Genomic DNA, 6,679 nt, shown 5'->3' on the forward strand with positions numbered 1-6,679 from the left:
ATCCAACTCTCACATCCATACATGACCACTGGAAAAACCATAGCCTTGACTAGACGAACCTTTGTTGGCAAAGTAATGTCTCTGCTTTTGAATATGCTATCTAGGTTGGTCATAACTTTCCTTCCAAGGAGTAAGCGTCTTTTAATTTCATGGCTGCAGTCACCACCTGTAGTGATTTTGGAGCCCCCCAAAATAAAGTCTGACACTATTTTCACTGTTTCCCATCTATTTCCCATGAAGTGATGCGACCAGATGCCATGATCTTCGTTTTCTGAATGTTGAGCTTTAAGCCAACTTTTTCACTCTCCTCTTTCACTTTCATCAAGAGGCTTTTTAGTTCCTCTTCACTTTCTGCCATAAGGGTGGTGTCATCTGCATATCTGAGGTTATTGATATTTCTCCTGGCAATCTTGATTCCAGCTTGTGCTTCTTCCAGTCCAGCATTTCTCATGATGTACTCTGCATATAAGTTAAATAATCAGGGTGACAATATACAGCCTTGACATACTCCTTTTCCTATTTGGAACCAGTCAGTTGTTCCATGTCCAGTTCTAACTGTTGCTTCCTGACCTGCATACAGATTTCTCAAGAGGCAGGTCAGGTGGTCTGGTATTCCCATCTCTTTCAGAATTTTCCACAGTTTATTGTGATCCACAGAGTCAAAGGCTTTGGCATAGTCAATAAAGCAGAAATAGATGTTTTTCTGGGACTCTCTTGCTTTTTCCATGATCCAGCGTTAGGTTATACGTCCTTGTAAAATTTGAGTTAAAAACTTAAAACGAGAGACTGATTAATGAGATGTCCAAAGGGAGCTTTGAGAAACTCCAATACAATCCTGGAATTCTGTAAGCCCACACACATGTGAGAGTCATGCACAAGCCCAAGAAAGACTTGGAAAAGCCCCAATGTCTCACTTTTGATTGACCTCAAGACACTGTGTAAACAAGAAGTGAAGGCCAAAGCAGAGTTTTAAACTTCCAACTGGGGCATTTAAGGGATTCCCCAATGCACACATTAATCTCCCAGAAAATCCTGGGAGATTAATTGGTTCAAGACATTTAAGAAACTCTTTGCCCAAATATTAGCTGATCATTAGGCTAACTAAGCAGAGGATTCGATGGCCACCCATGCCAAAGAATACACACTTTAAAGAATTATTTCAATTAAATCACTAAACAAATAGTGACAATAATAAAGTCTGACAAAAACAACTAACCACAAAGAAAAGGGAGTCTGATTACCAAGGTTACGATGTTATATTATTAAATTGTCCAGTTTTCAACAAATGTTGGATGACACACAAAGAACTAGGTGAACATAGCCCATACATTGTAAATAAAGTATCCAGTAGAAACTGTTCATGAGAAACTCCAGATGCTGGGCTTACTGGATAAAACTTTAAGTCAACTTTTAAAACTATGTTCAAAGACTAAAGGAAACCATGTCTGAAGAACTAAAGATGATTGAGAACAATGTGTCACCAAATACAGAACATCAACAAAATTTTTTGATGCTAAGAAAAAGAACAAATAAAATTTCTGCGGCTGAAATTATAACAATTGAAATGAAAATTTGATGATAGGATTCCAACAAATAATTTGAACAGCCAGAAGAAATGATCAGCAAGCATGAAGACAGGTTAATTGAGATTATCCAGTCTGAGAAATAAGAAAAAAAGAGAAATGAACAGAACCTAGAACTTGTGATATAGCGTCAGATATACCAACATGCACATAATGGGAGTTCCAAAAGAAAAGAAGGGAGAGGAAAGGAGAAGAAAGAATATTTGGAGAAAAATGACCAAAGTTTCTCAAATTGTGTAGAAAATGTATTAATGAACATATCCAGGAAACTAAAAAACTTCAAGTAAGATAAGAGATCCACATCTAGAAACATCAAAATCAAACTGTCAAAAGACAAAGAGAGAATCTTTTTTTTTTACCTTTTCTTTAAATTTACTTATTTTAATTGGAGGCTAATTACTTTACAATATTGTGGTGGGTTTTGCCATACATTCACATGAGTCAGCCATGGGTGTACATGTGTTCCCCATCCTGAACCCCCCTCCCACCTCTCTCTCCATCCCATCCCTCAGGGTCATCCCAGTGCACCAGCCCTGAGCACCCTGTATCATGCATCGAACCTGGACTGGTGATCTATTTCACATATGATAATATACATGTTTCAATGCTATTCTCTCAAATCATCCCACCCTTGCCTTCTTCTACAGAGTCCCAAAGTCTGTTCTTTACATCTGTGCAAAGAGAGAATCTTAAAAAACCCCAACACACAAAAACTTATGAGAGGACTTTACTGGTGGTCCAGTGGTTAAGAATCTACCTACCAATGCAGGGGACACTGATTCAGTCCCTGGTCCTGGAAGATTCCACATCAGGATAACTAAGCCCTTGAGCCATAACTACAGAGCCTACGCTCTAGAGCCTGTGCCCTGTAATGAGAGAAGTCACCTCAATAAGAAGTCTGAGCATTGCAATTAGAGACTGGCCCCCTCTTGCCACAACTAGAGAAAGCCTGCATCCAGCAATGACCCAGTACAGCCAATAAATGAATAAAAATAAAACTTTTGAGAGGCCACTAAAACCATTCTGAGCATTAAGTTTATAGCCATAAAAGCATATACCAAATTAAGAAGAAAGATTTAAATCAGTAACATACACTATCACCTTAAGAAACTACCAAAAGAACAACAAACTAAACCCAAAGCAAGCATAAGAAGAGAAATGATAAAAAACTAGAGCAGAAATACATGAAAGAATAGAAAATTGTTCTTAAAATTTAGTAAAATTGACAAAACTTTGGCTAGATTTACAAAGGAAAAAAGAGTAGAATTAAAATAACTAAAATCAGGAAAGAATGAGAGGACAGTACTACAGAGAGCACAGAAATAAAAAGGCTGATCAGGGAAGTCTGTGAATAATCGTATGCCAGTTATGGTAGGCAGAATAATGGTCCCTTTCTACCCAAATATGTCTTTTCTTAATCATTGGAATCCATGAATACATAATACTTCATGGCAAGGGATTTTTTAAATGTGACTTCAATAACCTCAGATTTGCAGATGACACCACCCTTATGACAGAAAGTGAAGAGGAACTAAAAAGCCTCTTGATGAAAGTGAAAGTGGAGAGTGAAAAAGTTGGCTTAAAGCTCAACATTCAGAAAACTAAGATCATGGCATCTGGTCGCATCACTTCATGGGAAATAGATGGGGAAACAGTGAAAACTCTGTCAGACTTAATTTTTTGGGGCTCCAACATCACTGCAGATGGTGATTGCAGCCATGAAATTAAAAGACACTTACTCCTTGGAAGGAAAGTTATGACCAACCTAGATAGCATATTCAAAAGCAGAGACATTACTTTGCCAACAGGGTCCATCTAGGCAAGGCTATGGTTTTTCCAGTAGTCATGTATGGATGTGAGAGTTGGACTGTGAAGAAAGCTGAGTGCCAAAGAATTGATGCTTTTGAACTGTGGTGTTGGAGAAGACTCTTGAGAGTCCCTTGGACTGCAAGCAGGTCCAACCAGTCCATCCTAAAGGAGATCAGCCCTGGGATTTCTTTGAAAGGAATGATGCTAAAGCTGAAACTCCAATACTTTGGCCACCTCATTCGAAGAGCTGACTCATTGGAAAAGACCCTGATGCTGGGAGGGATGGGGGGCAAGAGGAGAAGGGGACGACAGAGGATGAGATGGCTGGATGGCATCACTGATTCTATGGACATGAGTTTGAGTGAACTCCGGGAGTGGGTGATGGACAGGGAGGCCTGGTGTGCTGTGGTTCATGGGGTCACAAAAAGTCGGACACGACTGGGCGACTGAACTGACTGACTGACTGAAGGTTAAGGTTTAAGATGGGGAGACGATCCTGGATGATGCATGTAGGCCAATTTAATCACATTAAGTCTTTAAATGGGGTGGACCTCTCCAGATTGGAAGTAGAGAAACAGAGATATAGCAAAATAAAAAGGAAATGACCAAATATTGCTGGTTTTGAAGATGAAGGAAGAGGCATTTGAGTCAAGAAGTGCAGGAGGCCTCTGCAAGCTGGAACAGGAAGCTAGATTCTCCCTTCCAACCTCCAGAAAGTAATATAGCCCTGCTGACACCTTAATTATAGCCCAGTGAAACCTATGCCAGACTTCTAAACTACAAAATTATTAAATGATAAGTTTAATACATTTCTGTTGTTTTCATTTATAAATTGGAGTTGATTTATTTTGGCAACAAGGGGAATCTAATACAGTAACAAATTAGATAGCCTAGATGAAATGGATAAATGCCTAGAAAGACACCAACTGTCAAAATTGATTTAATAAGAATTAGAAAATCTGAATAGATTCATAAAATGTAAAGAGATTAATCTAGTAATAAAAACCTTTCTCACAAAGAAAAGCCCAATCCTAGAGAGCTTTCGGAGAAGGCAATGGCACCCTACTCCAGTACTCTTGCCTGGAAAATCCCATGGACGGAGGAGCCTGGTAGGCTGCAGTCCATGGGGTCGCGAAGAGTCGGACACGACTGAGTGACTTCACTTTAACTTTCACTTTCATGCATTGGAGAAGGAAATGGCAACCCACTCCAGTGTTCTTGCCTTGAGAATCCCAGGGACAGGGGAGCCTGGTGGGCTGCCGTCTCTGGGGTCGCACAGAGTCGGACACGACTGACGCGACTTAGCAGCAGCAGCAGCAGCAGCAGCAGAGAGCTTTACTGGTAAATTGTATCAGAGGTCTAAAGAATTAATACCACTCCTTCACAAACTTTTTCTAAAAAATGGAAGAGTACAGAATACTTCCTAACTCAACTTATGACCCAGTACCACTGTCATCCCAAAACTAGGTAAAGACATCACAAAGAAAAGACAGCTGTATTTTAATATCCCTCGTGAATACAGTTGGGCTTCCCAGGTGGCGCTATTGGTAAAGAACCTGCCTGCCAATGCAGGAGACACAAGAGACGCTGGTTCGATCCCTGGGTCAGGAAGATCGCCTGGAAGAGGGCATGGCAACGCACTGCAGTATTCTTGCCTGAGAATCCCCATGGACAGAGGGGCCTGGCAGGCTACAGTTCGTGGGGTCACCAAGAGTCAGACACGACTGAAATGACAGCATGCATGCACGGATGTGAATATAGATGCAACCATCTTCAGTGAAATACTAGCAACCTGAATCTAGCAATATGTAAAACGGATTATGTGTCGTGATCAAGTGGAATTTATCCCAGGAATGCACAGTTGGTTCAACATACACAAGTAAATTATATTAGAAGGAAGAGACCCAGAATAGAAACACTATACAGGCAGACTTTTGTATCCATGCGTGGGTGCCTGCATAGTCAAGAATAGATCCCAGATGTCTCTAACTCCAAAGTCCACACATTTCCCATTTGTGTTAGTTAGCTATTGCTACTACAATATTATGTAATAAATATCCTCAATCTCAATGGTTTACAAATGCAAGCATTTTTCCTTCATTATGATTCTGTAGGTTGGCTCTTCTTTCAGCTTCAGGTCAGCTGGTCTGACCTCAATTGTTAGGCTGGCTTCAATTCTGCCCATGTGTTTTCAGTCTCCTTGGCTCAGTAACAATAGGACACATGTTTTTCTCATGGTAGATCACTGGAGCACAAACCTGAATTGCACAAGAACACTGAAGGCCTCTGCTTGTATTACCTCTGGTATTATTCCATTAGTCAAGCAAGTCACATGGCAAAGCCATGGGGCAGGGAAGCACACTTTCTGTACCACAGGGTCTCATGCAGAAGGAGGGATTAAAAACTTGGGAACAAGTACTCGATCTACTGCCTCAATGTGTCATAGAGGCAGAGAGTGAGATAAGTGAGCTCCCACAGATAAGTGAATTTGCCATGGGAGCCATCTCTGATAGGAAGAAAGAAGCACCTTAAGTTAGTTTTGAGAGAATAACTCCAAAATTATGGGCCTTCTTTGTTATTTGTATGTGTTTGTGGGGTTCTATTTGTTTGCTTTGGTCTTTCCATAGATAAATAAGGGGAGGTGCACCAGATGTTCTGTGTGTAGAGATTCTTTGCTGCCCAAGTGTTTTCTTTGAGCAAGTGATGCTTTAGACAGTTTGCTGTTCACTTAATTTCCACAGTCACAATGCATCAGACCTTCATGGAGGATCTTCTTCCCTTTTCTGGGTGGAATATTGTGGTCCTGATATATCAGCAATCAATGTCTGCTTGTCTTTAGAAATTTTGATGGGAGCAATTTTTTAAACACTTAGCATTGGTGGACTCTTTAAATGGATCCACTGTGTCTTTTTTTTTTTTTTTTTTGAAGTATAGTTTATTACAATATTGTGTTAGTTTCTGATGTACAGCAAAGTGATTCAGTTATACTTTTTTAAGATCATATTTCATTATAGGTTATTACAAGGTACTGAATATAATTCCCTATGCTAAACAGTAAATTCATGTTACTTATCAGGTCTACTGTGTCTTGAGTCATCAAAGTTCCTTCTATTGTCTTGTTATGAGAGATGAGGACTTGGATATTCAATTTCTTCCTCCCACCTTTCCCCCTCTCTCACTACCAATACATTAAACATCTTTTTAGTTAAATTGGTCTGTGGTGCTTTCATACTTGTAGCCATTACAATCTATTCTCCATGAGTCAAGTTATATATCATCCATTATTA

The sequence above is a fragment of the Bison bison genome, unplaced genomic scaffold (genome assembly GCF_000754665.1).
Source record: "Bison bison bison isolate TAMUID 2011002044 unplaced genomic scaffold, Bison_UMD1.0 scf7180017864209, whole genome shotgun sequence".
Lineage (NCBI taxonomy): Eukaryota > Metazoa > Chordata > Mammalia > Artiodactyla > Bovidae > Bison > Bison bison.